The sequence below is a fragment of the Ochlerotatus camptorhynchus genome, unplaced genomic scaffold, assembly GCF_037179485.1.
Source record: "Ochlerotatus camptorhynchus isolate MF236.1 unplaced genomic scaffold, CSIRO-AGI_Acam_v1.1 ptg000304l, whole genome shotgun sequence".
NCBI classification, from domain to species: Eukaryota; Metazoa; Arthropoda; class Insecta; order Diptera; family Culicidae; genus Ochlerotatus; species Ochlerotatus camptorhynchus.
The window spans coordinates 2,629,847-2,652,337 of NW_027040792.1; the positions used below are offsets into that span (position 1 = coordinate 2,629,847).

General features: G+C 41.1%; 1 protein-coding gene across 1 annotated transcript in view; it reads left to right on the forward strand.

Annotated features, from left to right (window-relative positions):
• LOC135707157 (uncharacterized) overlaps nucleotides 1–22,491 on the forward strand; it is a 443,094-nt gene that overhangs the window by 34,055 nt on the left and 386,548 nt on the right. The window contains exon 2 of the mRNA XM_065228898.1: nucleotides 12,534–13,371. The gene's annotated coding sequence lies outside the window, so the exon portion shown is untranslated. The remainder of the gene's footprint in view (nucleotides 1–12,533; nucleotides 13,372–22,491) is intronic.

The window sequence follows — 22,491 nt, forward strand, 5'->3', positions numbered from 1 at the left end:
GGACATCAAGGCCATAGCCTGATTGGTAAGTACTCAATAAGACCATTACTGGCCGAGTTTTGAAAAATCATGAAGCTTGATGTGTCGCTTACTTACCATACCAATCAGGCTAAGGCATTGTTGTCCTCTGCTGTCCGAAGAAGTCGTCTTCACTCTACTCGATCTGAGGCACATCTATGGCGTTGATGTGTCGCACGATGGGTTTCAATTATAATAGAGAATTGGCAACTTTCTCGAAGGCATCGGATCATATATGGGAGGGTCAATGCAACTGTGGACTCTCAATAAGGCCATTATCGGCCAAATTTGGAAAAAAAAACCATGAAGTTTGATGTGTCGCACGACGGGTTTTGGTTCTTGTTGAAAATTGGCCACTTCCCCGAGGGCATTGGATCAACATTGGATCTTCCCCGAGAGCATTGGATCCATTGTCATCTGCAAACAACTCGAGGGAAGCCAAATTTCTTTGGTGCTCTGGTGCTAATTTGACAGCTCCTCCTTTTCCTCTATGATTAAGCTTGGTACATGTCGCACCGCGTTGCGGAAAATAGATATAGTTTTCTAGATAACGTTATAGGAAAGCATTTTTCACGCAAATTGTGCTCGTCAATTCGAAAACAACTAAATTATTTTTTAATCGTCCTTTCCGGGAAAGTAAGAATAGTTTTGTAGGCATTAAATTTGTTGTCACCTGTTTATAGTAGTACATATCTTTCATTATTGACTTTACATCATTTAATATTATTGTTAATTACATTTTATTATACTTAATTCTTAATGTTAGCTATTATGAGCGGCTCCAGGGAAGCATAGTGCCAGCTTGAAAAGAAATCTGGATCGTTCATTCTTGTGTTTATTGTATCTTGTTACATGGCATTATAACGCATTTTCAATATTATATTACATTTAAATAAGTATTAACCCGGTAACACACATTTCAGGTCATCCAGGTCTTAAATAAGATGGGATCCGTTCCTTTTATCAACAGTTGTGATATTGCATCATATGCTGAAACTATATGAATTATCGCGTATTTCTGTTGTTCATTACATACCAGGTGAGGGCTTAATCATGTTTTGCCGTGGAGTGTTTTGGTTTTGAGATGCTCGATAACCTTAGAGGGATCGGTTTTGCTTAATGAGCAGAATATCATGGGTTTAATCCCAAGCTCTCCCACAACATAACACAACACAAAAATATCAAGTATCATTATAGCTAAAAATATTTATTTGCATAATATAACCTGGAAATTTCAGGGTTACATCTTCCTTATTGGGAGCTGAGGAGACATAGAGCTACATCATATTGTATGTAAAATAATTATTATTTTCATTGCGGAATACCAGTTTTTTTTATCCATATAAATGTATTTTCATTATTACGTATTTTAATGTTCTGATAAAGGGTGTCCACGATGAAATTGCCACACTATGAAATTGCTCTAACTTTTTAACCGTTGGGTAGAATTTAATGAAAATTTGGGTGGATTTAGTTCATAGTACATTATTTACATCCTGCAAGTTTTAAAGTCCTGTGATCAAAACTCGCGGAAATGGAGTCGAAAGAACAGCTCGTGCGTGATAAAATCTTGCGCATTCATCACGAGAACAAGGATCTCTCGCATCGTTCCATCGCTAAAACGTTGGGAATCGCGAATTCCACGGTGTCGCGAGTGATTAAGCGGTTCGAGGAACGGTTGACCACCGATCGGAAGCCCAGAAGTGAAGGAAAAAGTATTCCGTACAACACCAAAAATCACAACCGCGTAGTTGGGGCCTTCAACCGAAATCCGAACGCCTCCGTTAGGGATGTGGCTAAGAAGCTGCACCTAAGCCGAAGTTTTGTCCAGAAGGCCAAAACTAAGGCTGGGCTTCGAACGTTCAAGGTACAAAAGGCCCCTAATCGCGACGAGAAGCAGAACAAGTCCGCCAAAACCCGTGCCAGGAAGTTGTACCTCAACATGCCGACGAAAGTTGAATGCTGCATCATGGACGACGAAACATATGTGAAGGCCGACTTCAAACAGATCCCCGGCTACCTGTTTTTCACGGCCAAGGATAAGTTCAGCGTTCCGGAGCATGTCCGCACTCAGAAGATGTCCAAATTTGCGAAGAAATTCCTGGTTTGGCAAGCCATCTGCACGTGCGGGAAGCGGAGTGCACCTTTCGTGACCCAGGACACGATGAATGGACAGGTGTACATAAAAGAGTGCCTCCAGAAATGGCTGCTTCCTCTCCTGAAGGCCCACAACGTCCCAACAATCTTCTGGCCGGATTTGGCCTCATGCCACTACTCCAAGGACGTGCTGAAGTGGTATGCGGACAATAAGGTCAATTTCGTGCCGAAAATGTTCAACCCTCCCAACACTCCGGAGCTCGAAGTACTGGGCGATTATGAAGCAGCACCTTCTTAAACGACCTAAGGTAGTGAAGACAGTCGAGGAACTGAAGAAAGTATGGGTTTACATGCAAAAAACGGTTGATTCACAGGTTGTGCAGAATCTTATGGCCGGGGTTAAGTCCAAGGTGCGGGCATTTGCGTATGGACTGTAAATAAAATACGAGTAAAATGGTAAAATGAAGTTTAATAGTTATTTCTCAATCCCTGAAAATTTGATGGCAATCGGATGAAAACTCGAATTTTGCGAATCAATTTTGTGTGTGGCAATTTCATCGTGGACACCCTTTATATTTAATTTCTCCATTACATATGTTTACTATATATATAAATAAATACTGGGTTGGGAGGGAGCATCAGGGTATCATTTGACCTGGAACTGGACGATTGGAGTGGTATGACAACCGGAGTCTAGGAGGGAATAAACACTATCATTTTCTTTATCCTACCGATTCGATTGTGATGGTGTGAATTCTACTCCAACAGTTTCATGGAGACGCGCCCTTCTTAACAAACCATCCTGTAGGAAGCTTAATAAGTATTGCGAATTGCGTTATTCGATTTGTTGGATCGTATCGTTGGAAGGAGATTCTTAAATTCCCGTGGATTTCGCGTAAGTGCCTCTGCTTACGGGTCCACCCCACCGTTTTTGGCCCTTCATACAGCGATATTGTGAATTCACATCGGTAGCTCAAATTGATCTTGCTATTAAGTGGAGCTGCATACAAGACAAGATCTTCGAAGGGATGGTGGCTACCTTACATACATACATACGTTACATTTGTTGTCACCTTGCCGCATTTAATGTTACATGGTTGGAGCTTAAATTTGTTATGGATCACCAGCGCTGCTGATGTTTTCGGCAGTTTCAAGAACTGGATCGCATTGCAGGGGGTTGATTGGAACATGCCCGAGAGGAATAGTGTGACCGTGGACTGTCAGTAAGTCCATTACCGGCCAAGTTTTGTAAAATCGTGAAGAATGATAGGACGCACGACGGATTATGGTTCTTGTCGAGAATTGACCTCTTTCCCAGGGGCACCGGAAAATGCCCGGGAGGGCTGTCAATAAGGCCATTACCGGCCAAGTTTTGTAAATTCATGATATGTTTGATATGCAGCACGATGGGTTTTGGTTCTTGTTGAGAATTGGCCACTTACCCGGGGCACTAGAATACCTAATGTGACCATGGATCATCAGTATAGCCACTGCTGGGTCAATAACATCATTTGAGTAAGAAAATATTATGTTCACTGTATGTATAATTATTACAGAACAGTAAACCCGTCCCAGAGTAACCCCAACAGAAACCGGAATAACTCCGGAACCATGTATCGATCCAAATTGTTCGACAAAAAGCAACTTGTTGTGCTGAAAAAGATTGAGACATGATGGTTTTAGAGCTAATTGAATTTTGAAATCCATGCATCTATCATCTATCATAAATTTTGTTTAGGTTCTTTGAACAACTTTAAGGTAACCGGAACTTTTCGGAGGTTTCCCAAATTTACTGTAATTTCTATGACTTGCTCTGAGGATCCCTGATCTTATTAAAGCAGCCGATTTCCTTTAACCCGTAAAGTACCAGGATGAGATTTTTTTTTCAAAATGCTTTTTCTCAGCAATGTTACAACCGATTTTCATAAACCTGGACTTTTATTGAAGCGGAATAGTGGATCTAACTTTTAACGTAGATTACGTTCCGCTAGACCCCTCCCAGCGTTTGAGAGGTGTAAATATGTCTGTATTTTTTTCGGGTTTTTTTGCACAAGTATGACCAAATGCTATCTGTTGTGTGACGAATTGGTGATCTGGTGCATTGAATAATATCAGAAAGATGGAATATGGAAAGTAGGAATGAATTTAGATGTTTCTACGGTGTCTGGCCACGTTATTATCGATTTCGGGAGTTATGGAACCCGGATCTATAAAACATAGTAATATTTCTGGAAATCGTATCATGCAACATGTCAAATCATGCCAAATAGGTCTTCATTTTGAGGTTTATCCGGTGACATTTGGCCAGTTTAACATCGGTTCCGGGGTTCTGAAATTCGGTTCCGTGAATTACAAGATAGGGTTTGTTATACCATTATTACGTTCACAGTAGCCATATCATGAGGCATGTTAAACAATAGGCTCTCTGAAATCAGTTTATGGTATATCCGATGACATCTAGCCACATTGACATCGGTTCTGGGCGTCCTGGAATCCGGTTCTATAGGCCATCGTAATATTCGAGGCAAATGAATCATGAATTTCGCCGAACCGTGCTTATTTAATCACCGTGGCCGGTCAGCAGCAGCAGCAACAGTGCTCTCGGCGCGTGGGGTTGAACATTGTTCTCGAGTACACAACGAAAGGTTGCCCGTTAGCAGTGAGCTGCAGCCCACATGAGCGTCTAGTCACCGAAGAAGGATGCAGAAGCCGCACTGCTACTGATCGGATTCAGTAGCTTCGTGAGTCGCTGTGGGCCATCTATGCCAAGCGCGTCACCCTCGTTCCAAACAACATACAGCTCGCCAGTCTCATTTGTGTTGAACACCCCAATAGCTCAGCATTACTCAACCATCACGGCAAAACGGTTCTTTTCAGGACCATAATAAATTATTGTTGTTTAATACTTAATTTTCATTGAACGTTCGCTCGTCTTGCTGCCAGCCACATCACCCCCAATGCTCTTTGATAATGTACCCAGCAACCAAACGTTTGTGGTCAAATGCGAAACTGTATTGAAGTGTTACATACAAATTCTGGCAATGACCGAATAACACATGACCTTGTCAATTCACCAGAAACACTTCGAATTAAGGTAAGGTTTTCTCCAGGACGCTAGAAAAAAGCAAAAAAATCTCGAATTTATATTATTGATCGCGAATATCTCTTGCGATTGTAAAATGTTAGCAAGAACCCTAGTAGCACGTTTGTCGTAAATCGTTTGAAGAAATTTCTCTACGACTTATTTCAGTCATATTCAAGCTTCTGCAACTTTTCGTGACTGAAATGTGCTACTCGGGAAATTCCTTCACTCAATTTTTGTTTTTTTTTTTTTTATTATCTATTGAATAAACCAGAAATGTTGTTGCGTTTTATGCCCGTAATGCGTATTTTTTCATCAGAAAACGAGGCGTTTCCGTGATGGGAAAAGTGGTTTCCCTAGCACAGTCTCCGAATATTGATACCGAGCACGTAATCCTACGTCAAATCTACGGACGTGTCTTGGATACAACCTCTTCTTTTTTTTTTTTTTTGAACATTTCACAGTTGACATTTCCATTCATTGCATTCGCGGCGAATATTCGCTGCTAACATTCACCGCATCGTTTTGCGTCGCACGCAACTACATTCGTATCGAACGATGCGAAAGGAACGAGGTTGAAAGCAATGATGTCACATACAAAGCTTTATCTGTAATCATACAGATTTTTCTCAATATCTGTATACACAGATTACAGATTTTTAAATAATATACAGATTTTTCAAATATGCGGAATATATTTTTATTCCGATCAATAATGCTTCATAAAATTTGAATGTTAGATTATTCGTTGTCTCAAATTGTTGAGTTGAAAAAAAAAATGATTAGATAAAGATGCTCGTAATCTCTGGCATAAAAAATTAAAATTCATGGGAAATATGATTGTAGAAATAATAAAAATCAAGAAAAAATAATAATCAAGATTCAGGATTTAGCGATCTTTCTTATAGATTAATTGTTTAGAAAGCAAATTTGAATAATTTTTCAATATTCTAAATTATAAACATAGTCTTTATGTACATTGAATGCACTCAAAGGAGATTTACGAAGATCCGCACTAAGATCATAATAAAAAAAAATTACAGATTATTTTCCATATTGTCAGTGATGACATAATCCTCACTCAAATGATTGTTTTACGCTCTCAAGCGCTCCGAATATCACACGTGATTTTGGAATAAAGTATCAAGCATGATATTGGTTTTACAGGCTTCTTAGATATTGCGAGACTATTAACAACATGTAAAACTGTAGCTACGAGTTGACTCAATACAGAAATGATTCCGTTGCACATCGTTTTCTTAGAAAGAGAATGCATAGTTTGCTATCCCTCTTTAATCTTCTTCTTCACAGATGGCAGATGCCGTGATTCAGTTCGTGTTCGGGTATTGAAGCTCAAACTCACCACAGTTTGGTGAGAATTGTTGCTGGTGAGTTTTGTTAGCACGATATCGCTACTGTATCACAGCTTGTAATATCATCCGCTGTTGTTTACTTGTCGAGTTTTGTTTACGATAATCAAATGAGATTATGTTCCTTGGTAAGATATCATCTTTTGATATTTGATATTGATCACAACTCTGAGCCAGATACAGATTAAAAATATGTTTTACGGTACAAATACAGATTGAAGTTGGGAAAAAAATATGACAACACTGTCTGCAAGGAGGACAGCAAGAATAGCAGGAATAATCCTTGCTCACTGGTCACTCACAGAGCCTCACATCAAAGCATCGTTCGCATCGCTCGGGAATGCTTGCTTTGCTTCGTTCTTTCGAACGCGTTCGGAGAAGAAGAGTGATTTCGAGGCGTACGATGCGAATATCAGTAACCCTGCTTTTAGGTGTTATTGTCTAAAAACTTAAAGATCACGATTTGTTATCTTAGTATGTATTTGATATTTTACTAAATATGTCTATTGCTGCATACCAGGGTTCTTCATTTCGAGCAATATCATTTTCGTGTAAGTCATCGTGTTTCTTGTTATCGAGTCACGATGAACATTCCTCTTTTCAAACATGACTGGACTATCACTTGTTTCGTTCGTCAAGTGCTTCATTTCCTTTCATTTGAAGCTAAGACTTGTTTCAATTGACGCAATGAATGACTCGAAAATTGCTTCCTTCGTTTTTTCCACTTTCACATTCGACTTGTCACGACCTGACGACGCAGGCATCAAAAGATAGTATCCGGATAGTATCCGCACAATATCGGTTGCCGATAGGGAGGCATCCGGATTATATAGTAATAATATATTATTTTATATTAAACGAAAATTAAATTAATTTAACAAGGGCATTCTGGACTCCACGCTGGCGGCCATCGCACAGTGGTTCCCCTTAGAACAAAAGTTGGCCAAAACCTCAAAATTGTTGCTAATAGGCAAAAAACAGTTGAAATAGATATTTTTTAGCTGTACGAAGAAAACTTGACAATCAAGACGTCACAAAAAGGAGTATAGTAGAACCAAAACCAATGCACAATGGTCCCAGCCGTATTTACCTAGGAAGACAAAAATGTTTGCGCTCAAACTGTCAGTTTTAGGTATATGGTTTCTTAGGGAAAGTTGCTTCATATTTTTTGTTCAATCTTTTTATGTTCGTAAAATTAGGGTGGTCCATAAAATTGGTGAATTAAAAATACAAACTATTTATAATTTGAGATAGACCAAAGCAGTGTTCTAAACAGTTGTAGAACATTAAATTCAAAGCAACTTTGTGGAAGACACAATGTTTTTATCTCTTATGGTTCATGAGTTATGATTTTTTAAACAAGCAGGTTAGGGTGGCTACTAAAATCGATTTTCTTTGAATATCTTTTCATGCGTTAATTTCTTGCAAAAACATTGTTGTGATTACACTTAGAACTTTTGATGACGCATATTTTTGCTCAAGCAACTAGGTTACTATCTTTTTTGATTAGAAAGTTAAAGGCTATTTTCTTCGAAAAAATGACTCTTTTCAATTGTCAATACAGGTCGGACTCGATTATCCGGAGTATTGATTTATTTTTACTCCGGAAAGTCAAATCCTCCGGATAATTGAATCACAAAAAAAAAATCAAATCTGCTCCTCCTCTTAGCTACATCCAATATTGTTAAAATAATCATATTGTTTATTATAATACTAAATTATTTCAAATGTCTGCATAAAAACTAAAAAAAAAAACGCAAAAAAAATACTCCGTATAATCGAGTTTAAAATTCCGGATAATCGAGTCCCGGATAATCGAGTCTCCGGATAATCGAGTCTCCGGATGATCGAGTCCGACCTGTAATCATATTGTATATTATAATACTAAATTATTTCAAATGTCTGCATAAAAACTAAAAAAAAAAAATACTCCGGATAATCGAGTCTAAAATTCCGGATAATCGAACCCCGGATAATCGAGTCTCCGGATAATCGAGTCCGTTCTGTATTAATCCTTTGGAAACATCGTTTTTTTTTCATTTTTGGTAAAAAACTGCAAGAGCTTTTTGTGTTTAAAGCATTTAATTAAATTTAAAAAAAAAGTAATATGTTTTCAACAAAACTAGTCATAACTTTTCAAATAAAAGAGATAACAACTTAGCAAAAATATGCGTCATAAAAAGTTCTTAAAGTATATGGTATAAAAATGTCACGAGAAATCAACGTATAAAAAGATATTAAAAGAATGCTGATTGTCTAGGGGCCACCCTAACCTGCTTGTTTAAAAAAATCAATACTCATGAACCATAAGAGATATATATATACATATATATGGTGCGTGTGTGTATGAGTGTGCGTATTGGTGTGCTTTGAAAAAGGCATTGTGAAGCTTGCTACGGTATACACCGCAGATTATATAACTTAGAAACAGATTTTTTCAAAGAACACTTTACTTGTTATTCCTAATTTCAACATGTTTCGCAAAAAATCGCAAAACACATTAAGACCCATCTGAAAGCTAACTTTTTTAGCTATCTTTTGGTTACTAAATGATAGTGGGCGGATGTGTCCGTCATATGTTTTGCTTAGTCTAAATGCGAAAAAAGTATATTTTTACTAAATTTTATATCAGAAACTGTCACTTAATACACTAAGACACTCTTTTTTTACATCTATTTGACGTGAAATAAGCCGAGGAACATTTCTTCTGAAGCAACCAAGTTTATAAACACATTATTTTTTGCTATATTTGAGCAAAACAGTAACAATAAACATAACGATTTTTTTCAAAAATTTTTGATATCTCTACACTATAACAGCCATAAAAAAATATTTAATCAACAGAACTGCACAAATCATTCAATTTAAGATACTCTTAACATGTAAAAATGATAAAAAAATATTGAAATAAAAAAATATCAACTTTAATTTTTGAGGTTTTGGCCAGCCAGGAACCACTGTGCATCGGGGTCAGGGAGAATCTCAAATACCCTACAATAGGGTATTTTCGGAACGGGAACAACGCGTCGATGCTAAACATCGATATCCGACACTATGTTGGAATCCAATATGGCGGCCATCAGGATTAAGAAAGTATCAAATATTCTACAATATGGGTATTTTCAGAACGGGGACGACGCATAGATGCCGAAAATCGATATTCGACGCCATTTTGGAATCCAAGATGGTGGCCATCAAGTTTCATAAAACGTGTCAAATATCCTAAGATATGCGAGGGGGACGACTCTATCTACGATGCAGGAAATATTGTGTTTTGCTGTGGCTAGCTGCGCGTACGCTGAGTAGATAGAAAGAAGGTCTATCACGATTTTGAAGATTTCCTGCAAAAAGATGATGCGCGATGCAAGTAGATGCGAGAAATGAAAGAAGATTTTTCGAAGATTTATTCGGTAGTGTGAGATTTTTTGAGCATCTAGAATTGAGATTTAGATGTGTCGCCCCCATCGAAGATATGGGTATTTTCGGAACGGAGACAACGCGTGACTGCCGAAAATCGATATCCGATGTTGGACTTCAATATGGCGACCATAGGGTTTCAAAAAAGTGCCAAATACCCTATAATATGGTTATTTTCGGAACAGAGACAACGCGTAGATGCCGAAAATCGATATCAGATACCACTTTGGAATCCAATATGGCGGCCATCAGGGTTCATAAAGTGTCAAATACCCTATTATATGGGTATTTTCGGAATGGCGACAACGTGTAGATGCCGAAAATCGATATCCGATGCCATTTTAATATCCAATATGGCGGCCATCGGGTTTCCCAAAAAGTGTCAAATACCCTAAGATTTGGGTATTTTCGGAACGAGGACGACGCATAGATACTGAAAATCGATATTCGATGTCATTTGTAGGCTTTTTGATACCTCTTCTGAAATTGGAAGCCACCATCGTGAATTTCAAGAATTTCGATTTATGGCTTCTAGATGTCAGCCTGATTCTACAAAAAACCCACATTGATCGATATTTGACAGTATTTCACAGTTTTTCTGAACCAAAGCCGTTATCTTGGATTTAAAGACGGCGTGACATCAATTTTCGGCTTACGTCTCATCCCCATTCTGAAAATAACCATATTTTAGGGTATTTGACACTTTTTCGCAAATCGGATGCCGCCGTCTTGGATTACAAAATGGCGTCGGATATGGATTTCCGGCTTCTAGACGTTACCCTGATTCTAAAAACAACCGTTTGTATGGGTATTTGATATAATTTACAACTTTTTTTCAAACCGGAAGCCGCCATCATGGATTTCAAAATAACGTCAGATATTGATTTCCAATCTCCAGACGTCAGCCCGATTCCAAAAATGCCCATATTGATAAGACGGCATCAGCATTTCCCATTTTTTCTGAAGTAGGAAGCAGCCCTATTGGATTTAAAAATGGCGTCGGATATCGATTTCCGGTCTCTAGACGCCATCCCGATTCCAAAAATACCTATATTGATGGGTATTTGACAATTTTTCCCATTTGTTCTGAAATTGGAAGCCGGCATCTTAGATTTCGAAATGGCGTCGCATATTAATTTTCGATCTGTAGACTTCATACCGATTATTAAAATACCAATATTGATGTGTATTTGACTGTATTTCCACTTTTTCGTAAATAGGAAGCCGCCATCTTCGATTTCAAAATGGCGTCGGATATCGATTTTCATCCTCTAGACATCATCCCGATTCCAAAAATACCTTTATTGATAAGTATTTGACAGCATTTCCCACTTTTTCTTAAACTGCAAGACGCCATCTTGGATTTCAAAATGGTGGCGCACGCATTTTAATTTTCGATCTCTAGACGTCACCCCGATTAAAAAAATACCCTATTGATGGGTAAACAAACCACACGACAATGATAAATTTGACATCCACGTGCACAGATCTATGCGCATACGCTTAAATGAACCGAGTGAACAATCAACAACAAGCTTCGCTTCAATGCAGAAGAAAGTTCATTTGACAATGAAAGAAGAAATGAACACTAGTCAAGCCAAGACAAACAGCATGAAAACTGATCGAAAGTGGTTCTGTTGATGTTCACGGGGATCTGCTCGAAGAAAAGACAGAATGACTTTCAATTGAAAATGATGGTTGACAGCTGCATAGTCACTTGACGATTTTCGATTGAAAGCGAGGGGGGCGACACAGCTAAATCTCAAGTTTAGATGCTTAACAAATCTCACACTAGCGAATCAATCTTCGAAAAATCTTCTTTCATTTGTCTCATCTACTTGCATCGCTCATCATCTTTTTGCAGGAAATCTTCAGAATCGTCATCAATCTTCTTTCTATCTACTCAGCGTGCGCGCAGCTAGCCACAGCAAAACACAATCTTTTTTGCATCGTAGATAGAGTCGTCCCCCTCGATTGAAAGTGACTTTATGGAGCCCTGCGATCATACTACCAAAACAAAGTTTTATACCACAAGCATGTCAAAATACAATATCATACCACATTAAGATATTCATATGTAATCGGTGAGTTATCGCTTCTTGCTCGGGCAGCTCTAATTTTACCATGACGGCACTGCTTCAGAGATGACCAACGAGCTCCAGACGACTTTTTGTTCTTCTTCTTCGCATGTCAAGCTTATTGCGTGCTCTCAACTTAGTGTTCTAGATGCACTTCTACAGTTATTAATTGAGAGTTTTCGATGCCTTGACCATTTTTACATTAGTATTAGTAGTTATTTATTTTAAAATTTGTCCTTCAAAGGATCGGAATGGAGTCTTTAGATAATTAAAATTGGAACCTTAGTTCAATTCAGACTAAGTGGATCTACACAACGACAGTCCAAATTTGAGATTCCTCGCCAAATCGGCGAAAGTCGCGTAGTCGTAGTAACCACTTTCCTATACAATTTGACCTTGTGAAAAATACCCCACATTACCCAAATATTTGTGCATCCTGCTCAATAATGTTATTTGTTCGTCTCTTTCCAGATTTCCTGTGACGTATAGAAGCATGAAATACCTTTTAAAAAACTGTGCCCGCAAGTGATCGAATCCATTCCGTGATTCCGCTGAAGAACTACGCCGCAATCGGCAAGTGAATTTGTCAGTGTAATTTCCTTCCAATCAACCTTCTCCAGAAAGGGAGGGAGAAAGAAATTATTCAAGTGTGATTTTTCCGGATTTGTTTACATCACCACCGTAGCAAACCGCGCGCACATAGGCGCTGCAAAGTGATTGAAAGAAGTAAACTACGAAGAAGCTAAAAAAAGCAGAAGAAGTAAGGGTAGGGGTTGAAGATTGTGAACCTTTTGTTTCACGTGTTCCAGCGGGGTGACTACTGCGCGCCTTGGGTGTGCTGTTGTAGCAAAAATAGGCACTCAAACGACCGCCACCCCACGAGAAGAAAGGTGTTTTCAGCGGAGTCTTGCAGTGTACCTAAAATTAGTACACCAGTGGTCCGGTGTCGGTGCAAAAGTCAATACCTCTGGAGGTGGTTCTGAGCGCAGCAGTTGGAAATGTTCATTTGTTTATAAGCAAAGAAGCGCGAGGAAGAAATTTAAGAATTTTCATCAAAACAACACACTGCTCGGAGTGATTAGTGCGAGCGGAAGAGTACCAGAAGCCGAGTGTGTTGAATGTGTGAAGATTTTCATTCATGGGTTTTTTTTTCTGTGACCGGGGTAATTTCCTTGGATTGTTGTGAACAAAAGGCTGTTGAGAAGAGTATATAAGGTGAAAGCCGAAGTTCTGTTTTTTTTTGTGGGATTGATAAATTGGTGCTTTTTCAAACGCGTGATGTCAACTGATTGCTGCTGTCCCATTCGAGGTGAGTTATTTTAGAAATTAGTTTGTTACAATGTACTAGAGCGAGAGCAGAGCATTGTTCTGCCTCCATTTGTCTGTGGTTGAGCACGTTTCGAGGAGAAAAACACGCGCTCGCAGCCCAGCTTCATAAAAGTGTTATTCCCTGCTGCTCGGGGAGTGCATTCCCCCCACGGACTATTGTCATCAGCGCATGGTCCTAATGTGGATAGTTCATAAAGCGACACTCAAACATAAATGAAGAAACCCAAAAAAAGAGTACAATTATTATTAGCTTTCCATTTATGCACTGGCTGATGCCCGGTGCTTCTTACGGTTTATTTATTCAGTTTAGCGCATACGAAAACAAACCTCACAAAGCACTTTTGTAATAGCATTCCGTGCCTTGCTCCAGCGCGAGTCTTTAATTGCAGTTACCCCACCGCCGGTTTTGGTTCTAGTCTAGGCCGCCGCCCCCCGAGGTTTGTGTTTCTTTTCCTTCGATGTTGTGGGTTCTTTTGGGTCCATTATTAATATTATTGTTATGCACACGTCGACTCGACTGTCGGTTTTTAACGAGTCTGGTTGGAAAGTACTTAGTAATTCTATTCTTTTCTCATACATGGCTTTAGATAATGGCCGGGATCCAACCGGAGTGTGAAAAGACGAGGAAGAAACCTTGAACTGTCGCGCCTCTCTTGCTGTTCGTTGGATGTGTGCTGAGAGATGGTGATGGGACGGTGGGGAAGTGTTGAGTTTTCACACATTTTGATTTGGCAGGGAAAAAGAAGCCAAAATTGAATCTGTGTCACTGATGTTTAAATGCAAAACTGAGATCAGCGTATGGCGCCACCATCCGTCGTCGAAAGTTGATTTTTACAGCCTTGTTTTGGGGCATTTGCAGCGCGCAAATTTCAACTCACACCGTTCTAACATCTCCGGCTAAAAATTTAAATGATTCGTCATGTGCACAGGTTTTCGAATGCTTCCTTCTGTTAACATTTTGGTAAAATGAGCGTTTGTCGTCCAATCAACACCCGCCATTCAATTTCACGATTGTAAGACAGCTGAACATCTTCACGGAATCGGATGATGAGTGTTTTGATCTGTAATAAATGTCATCTGCTTTGCTGTCATGGTTTCCGTTGGCGGAAAGTTATAATGAACAGAAGATCTCCTAAAAGTCCTCTAAATTTCCTTAGGGAAAATGCGTAAATGACGTAGTATTCGAGGAGTAAGGGGGATGTCAGAAGTTGTGACCAGCCATGTATTACGTATATCAAAATACGCTACTAGGGGGAAGCTAAACTGATGATTCACTGTCACTTTGGTTACTCCAAGCATTGTAGACATGTTTCGAATATTCCAATGAGAATGGCAATTGATGAATAACAGCAAAATGATGCTCAATGACATCTGTTAGCACAAACTGTGACCTACATGAGTAAAAAATTGCAAATCTTACTATATGTTTTAAACTATCCGCATGGTGCCAAAATCGAACAGGTTCTGTATTACTGATTTTTCGCGAACAAATTGATCGGATCCTTGAACCAATTGTGTTATTGAAAGTAGCATGACAAATGCTCATGTGAGTGTTTATAAAACTTATCGAAGTGGTTTCCAATCTATGAAAGATTGGAATCATATCTTTCCGATCAAAAAATGTCACTATTTGGTCACTATTTTCGTTATTTGAGTCACTAAAGTCACTACCAGCACTGGAACCGCCCGTCTGATCTTTGAACTTCATCAAAGTTCTCAAGACTTCGGTGAATTGCTCAGAACTTTTTGAAAGTTCCCGTGTCATTTGTAATCCTCTCTTTCGCTCCAGTCAAAAATGTTGGTTTGTTATTGTTATCCTCGCTTTCGGACCATCAATACTCGCGCGCAAAGAATGGACTATACTCGCACAAACAAACCAAACAAACGAGATTTTAAACATCAGCATTCATTCATCTGCGTGTCGCTTTTTTTTCGGTCTAGCTCTTTTCATCCCACGGGTGGAAACGAAAGGAGAAAAGAGAGACATTAGCATTAGCATTAGCATCAAACAAATGCACAATATCGTAGGTGGCACGAATTCAAAACTATTAAGAGCAAGACGAATATCTGTAACTGGACAGATAGTAAGTAGGAAATAATTACTATCTCCCAGATAAAGGCATAGGGGAAAAGTTGGCTTCGGCAATACCTTAACCTATTATCGTCAGGGGGGTAAACAAAGTCCTAGAGCACTCAAATTTGGCCAATAATTGCTCTGAAACACAATGTATCCACATGCCAAATTGGAGCTCTCAAGGACGTTGTTTACCCCCCTGACGATAATAGGTTAAGGTATTGCCGAAGAAAACTTTTCCCCTATCCCGCTCCAACAGTTAAGGATTGTCCTGTCGAAAGGAGAAAAGAGAGACATAAACAGAAAAAAAGCGAGAGAGACGCTTGAGGAAAAGAGCGAACATCAGTGAATGGGAAATCAGATTTGACAGCAGCGGCTTAATTTGCTATAGCCGGGGCTCTTGAATCGTAGTGAGCCGCCGTTCAAATTTGAGCCGTGGTTCGTTTGAGAGGTGCGGTTCAATTTTGTAGAACCATGGCTCGTATGCTCTTTTTTTCGAACTGGATCAAATAAGCGGTTCGTGAGCGTATGCCCATCTCAAATCGGAAGTGGTTACCACAATACGGGGGACCTTTTTCATCTTGGCATTAAGTTGGGAATGTTTAATGGAATACAAATGGTGAGTCGACAAACTGGAAGGAGTGTTGTCCCAACAGCTCTGGTCCTCACAAGTTCCTACCTCACGCTTCCACGGGTCAGCCGATGACAAAGACCGCCAGCAAAAGATGCTGGTAGCGTAGCCTGGGCAATGTCACCACGATAAAAACATGGATCCGGATCGTGGTGATAGCAAAGTGAGGAGGTGCGACCCTCGAGCGTCTGTTCACCATGGAGGTGCGGCTCAAACAGCGTCTGTCTCGGAGCGAGCGGCTGAATAAGAAATGCTGTATCACGTCAGCTACACCTAAGGTGGCAGCCCCACCAACATGATGTAGGTATCGCGACCCCGGTAAGGTAGCATACTGAAACCCCCAACATTACTCAGAAAAACGAAGAAAGAGAAAACAACGAACGGAATTTTCGGCAACCGACCCGGCAACGAAATAAGGACAATGAATGGAAACTCGGTACTTGGAATGTCAGAACCTTAAATGAACCTGGACGAGCGGGCCTTTTGGCTCGTGAACTGCAAAAAGTGAATGTGAGCGTAGAACATGGAGTAGGGTTCATAGTGATCGGGAAGCAGATGAAGCGTGTTATGCGGTGGAGACCGGTAAGCGACCGCATCTGTGTATTAAGGATTCGGGGCAAATTCTTCAACTACAGCCTGATCAACATCTATGCGCCAACCAACGATAAATCCGATGACGTGAAGGACGCGTTTTATGACAGTCTCGATAAAACTTATGATGAGTGCCCAAAACACGACGTGAAGATTGTAATCGGAGATGCAAATGCGCAGGTCGGGAGGGAAGATTTCTTTTGTCCAATCATTGGTACAGAGAGCCTACATACAATAACCAATGATAACGGCCTGAAACTGATAAACTTCGCCGCTGCTAGAGGTATGGCCATCAGTAGCACCTACTTTGCACGCAAGAATATCCGAAAGCACACCTGGAGACACCCAAATGGCGAAACTTGCACCCAGATCGATCACATGTTGGTGGATGGCCGGCACTTCTCAGATGTCATTGATGCAAGGACTTTTAGGGGGCCTAACATTGACTCAGATCATTATCTTGTTGTCTGCAAAATTCGGGCGCGTCTATCGACCGTTACGAATTCAACGAACCGGAGATCGATGCGTTTCAATATCCATCGCTTGTCAGGAGAAGGTGTTGCTGCAGAGTACCGCCAGAAGCTTGATGAGCGGATTAGCGAAATCAACGTGAACGAGGACAATCTGTGGAACACAATCCACGGAGCGGTGAACACAACAGCACAAGAAGTGATAGGTACAGCTCAAAGACGACCACGTAATGGCTGGTTTGATGAGGAGTGCCAGAGGTTGACGGATGAGAAGAACGTTGCCAGAAGCCGGATGTTAGTGTCTGGTACCTGGCTGAACAGAGAGCGGTACAAGGTAGCAAGGGCAGCTGAGAAACGAACCCACCGCAGAAAGAAAAGGCAATACGAAGAACGCGTGATTGCTGAGGCGCAAGAAAGTATGGAACAGAACGATATGCGAAGGTTCTACGCGACTGTCAATGGTGTGCGGAGTAAAACAGCGCCATCTCCCGCCATGTGCAATGACCTTGAGGGGAATTTGGTGACAGATAAAACAATGGTGGCTGCCAGGTGGAAAGAACATTTTGAGACATTGTTGAATGGAGAGAGTGAGGGAGTATCGAGGAACAGAGTAAACATCGCAGACGACGATCAAGCTGTGGAGCCTCCAACGCTAGACGAGGTTAAAAAGGCAATACGTGAGCTGAAAAACAATAAGGCTGCTGGGAAGGACGAGCTCCCGGCCGAACTTTTCAAACACGGAAGTGAGCAGCTGCATCAAGCAATCCACCGTATTCTAACGAAGATATGGGAGGACGAAGAACTGCCTGCTAGCTGGTTGGATGGCCTCATTTGCCCATTATTCAAAAAAGGGCACAGACTCGAGTGCGCCAATTATCGAGGAATAACTCTTCTGAATTCGGCGTACAAAATACTGTCACGCGTTCTGTTTAACAGATTGAGACCGCTTGAGGAGTCCTTCGTCGGTGAATACCAGGCTGGTTTTCGTGAGGGCCGATCAACGACGGATCAAATGTTTACCCTGCGTCAAATCCTTGATAAATTCCGGGAGTACAACTTGCAGACTCACCATCTGTTTATTGATTTCAAAGCAGCATACGATTCAGTGAAGAGAAATGAGCTTTGGCAGATTATGCTAGAACATGGTTTTCCGGCGAAACTAATTAGACTGATTCGCGCAACGCTAGATGGATCGAAATCAAGTGTAAGGGTTGCAGATGAGATTTCGACCTCGTTCGTGACCTTAGATGGATTGAAGCAGGGTGATGCACTTTCAAACTTACTGTTCAACATTGCTCTTGAAGGAGCGATTAGGAGAGCTGGTGTGCAGAGGAACGGTACCATCATCACACGATCGTACATGCTCCTTGCCTTTGCGGACGACATCGATATCATCGGAATTGACCGTAGAGCAGTGGAAGAGGCGTTTGTGCCTTTTAAGAGGGAGACGGCGAGGATTGGGCTCACGATAAGTTCTACCAAAACGAAGTACATGGTAGCCGGTAGACAGCGTGGGAGCAATAGTGGTGTTGGTAGTGTAGTGTTGTTAGATGGTGAACAATTTGAGGTAGTGGAAGAATTTGTGTATCTTGGAACACTAGTGACATGCGATAATGATGTTACCCGCGAGGTGAAGAGACGTATTGCAGCTGCAAACAGGGCCTTTTACGGATTACGTAGCCAGCTGAAGTCCCGTAGCCTGCAAACGAAAACGAAATTCGCTCTGTATAAGACGCTGATACTTCCGGTAGCCCTCTACGGCCACGAATCGTGGACGTTAAAAGAGTCTGACCGGAGAGCATTTGGTGTCTTCGAGCGTAAGGTGCTGCGAACAATACTCGGCGGTAAACAGGAGAATGGCATCTGGCGGCGTCGCATGAATCACGAGTTGTACCAAGTGTATAACGGTACGGATATAGTGAAGCTTATAAAACACGGCAGACTACGGTGGGCTGGGCATGTAGTGCGGATGCCGGAAGAACGACAAGCAAATATTATATTCAGCAGAGAACCCGGTAGAGGTCGTCGACTCCGGGGTAGACCTCGGACACGTTGGCTATTTGCAGTTGAGGAGGACATCAGGTCGCTAAACGTTCATGGCGACTGGAAGCGATTGGCTCAGGACCGAGTCCAATGGAGAAGAGTACTTCGTTCGGTGTTGAATCAACCTGGCGATTCGTAGCCCATCAATTCAATTCAGTTTAATGGAATTTTGCCTGCATTGATTGCTCGAATAAATTTCATCAGAAGGGGGATCAAGAGATTGTCCTTTTCTATTGCGTTTTGGCGCCATGGCGTCAAAAGAAAGTTTCTCCAAATCGACTTCCAAGTAGATTACTATAAGAATCCGAAGGATCGAAGAGACATTTTCCAAATCGATATCCAAACAGGATTACCTCGGGTAGGGTCCAAACAAGAATCGAACAAGGAGGAACAATTGCAGGTAATATTTAGCATTGAAAGGGCTGATTAAACTGTTGTAGTTTTCGGTTGTAGTAACACAGCAAATAGATCCGCACGGCAAGAGAGCACGATGAGGATTGGGCCTGATGGCATGATTAGACTGATAATTTCCCGGTCCCGTCAAAATATTGAAGAAAATTCATAATTTCCTGCGGGTTGGCTGTGCAAGAGATTTGATCGCTAAAAACCTTAGCGAGTGAACACAAAAAGTTACCCAAGACTCTTTCAAAACCCCGTCAAGTCTCATCCAAATTTATGTTGACAACTGATTGCTGTTTTGAACTAAATTTTCACGTACATTTTGAGCCGGAAACGCTTTATTCACCACTGACCGAATAAGTGGACGCGGTTCACAAAACCTGATGTCTTCCTTCCAGTAGGCTACAAGTAAAGATGCACTGAAAACGAATCTTACTCAGAGAGTGAGCCACTTTTACTCATCCGTATGGAGAAATTTCTAAAAGCGTAGGTAACTCATTCGCTGAGTGACCTACGCTTTTAGAAATAACTCCATACGAACGAGTTAAAGTGACTCACTCTCTGAGTTTGTTTCGTTTTCAGTGTACATGCAGTCAAAGCGGCAGTTTCAGGTACCAGCGCTAGGGAGGGGGGAGACAAGTTTCGTTCACGATCAAATCAGCGAAACACCTCAAGTGTGACCGGATACAGACCGAGATTAATTCCTCTGGTCGGCATTTTGCTGTTGTTGTTGGTATGTAAGTACACGGAATGAGGAGTCGTCACCGAGTAGTGATAAAGTAGGGGGTGATTCCAGGAATGATGCAATTTTTTCTACTGTAAGTCTTGTGTGCCGATAGGTGGTGCTGACTTGAGTAGTACAAACTCACTTTAACTACATTTGTTTCGTTTCCGACATGTCGTTTGATGACTAGATCATTTTTTGGAATTAGACTCACCCCATCCGTGCCGTCGTCCGTGGAAACACCCGCGAGGTGAACAGTAGTCGTTGCAACATATATGTATAAAACCAGAAGACCGAAATAAATAAGCCATTACTGGCCTCGTTACGCGCGACCACGGTCACGGACCACACAATCGCCACTTTTCTATCTACGCCGCCACCTTGGCTCTTGGCGTGGTCCTCCTCCGTCCAATCGGAGGCGGAATTGCCTCATCTGCGGGAATTAATTTGAAAATGTAGCGCAAAAATTAGAGAAAGACTTGGATCGTAAAACCGCTCCCGCTCCTCCTCGTCGTTCTGTTACTTTACTAATGTTACCATGTTTAAGGTTTTATTGCTCAGAGCTGAGATTTTGACGGAGCCGAAGCAGGGGAGTTGCTTCCCTCCTAATAAGAGCACAAGAATGTGTAAATCCGAACGCTGTCTCAAGTATCAGGAAGCAATAAACCGAGCATGTGTTTATGATTGTAATTTTTGGCGCTAAACAGAAAATAATCGACTTCACCATAGCAAGGTGCAAATTAACACACAAAAAAAAATAGATGTGTGATCAGATTTGTACGAAAATAGCCAAAAACCTGAAATACTTAATTCGACGCAAATTGGTCGCTTCCCTCGCTGCTTGCCGTATCATTTCTATCTTCTTCCAATTTTGAACTGAGTTATTTTTGAACGCTGCTGATGCAGCTACGGAAATTGCGCAATTTTGTGCTCCAATCAGATTCCATTTTCCGCTCACCTGGAGTCGGTTTCGGTCGCAGTAGGCGACAATCACGAATGGTGGACCCGAGTAGAAATGGAACGACATTGTAAAATTGGCAGCCTTTTTCGTTGAATCGTAGAATTGACTGGGCAAAGCAATAGCAAATGTTTTTGCTTTAAGTCGACATTTTAAGTTTATTTTCATCGAAAATTTCCAGCCGGTACCGCGACGTACCGGGAGCGGGAAGCCATCTAAACTAATTCTCCTACGATGTTTTGGTGCGTTGATTGACATGCCAAGCACAAGGTGTGGAAAAATCGATTTCGGTCTTTAGTGGAAAGACTATTTTTAGCTATCTACAATAGGGAAGCCCCTCCTGCCAAACAAATGGAAAAATTAACATTTAGTAGTAGGTACCCCATACTAGACAGATCCCCGAGTGTGGAAGGGCGAGGGACGAAAGCGGAAGCCCGGACCGCTTCGAGGAAGTTTGTCAAAAAGAATGTAAATATGATTTGTTTGATGTTGTATTTTTGCCTCTTCCGAGGAGTGGTGGTCGGTTACTGGTCTGCAGCTTGGATGGCTTGGTCCAGTTTCCAGTTGGACGGACCCAAGCCGGAGGGAAATGGGTTTCGGGTTACACCCGTATGAAGTTCGTTTGTTTTCGAGTGTGCTGGACATTTCCTTGATGAGCGTGATGGGCTTTACGGTCTGTCAGTCTGTTTGCGGTTAAGACACCTGATTGGGATTCGGTCGACGGCGACGGCAGAGAGATAGAGAAAAGGGGCGCCATTCAGGGATTTTATTGCATATTGCTAGTATTGACACCGGAGGCAGACTGGCACAGCGAGTGCATTTGGTGGGATTCTGTTTGTTGAGTTTGCTGGCCGAGGAAGGTTTTGGATTGGTTCAACTAAAAGTGTGATAATGTGGCAAGTAATATATCGATAAATGTCACGACTTTTGTTGAGATTAAATTTCATGAATTTTCAAATAAACTTAAGATAGTTGTTACCAAGGTTGCAAAGACTCATTTCAGCTAAAACAATGTTTTTCTAAATTATGAAATAATTAGATGCCATGATCAAATTTTGAATTGGTAGGATACAAGAAGAGGTTGCAAAGAATGTGTTTGACATATTAAACCTGTTTATTTCACTTCATGAGAGTCACAATCAGCGATTTTTCACAAACTCACTCACTCACTCACTCACTCACTCAGCGATCAGCAAATCGCTGATTGTGA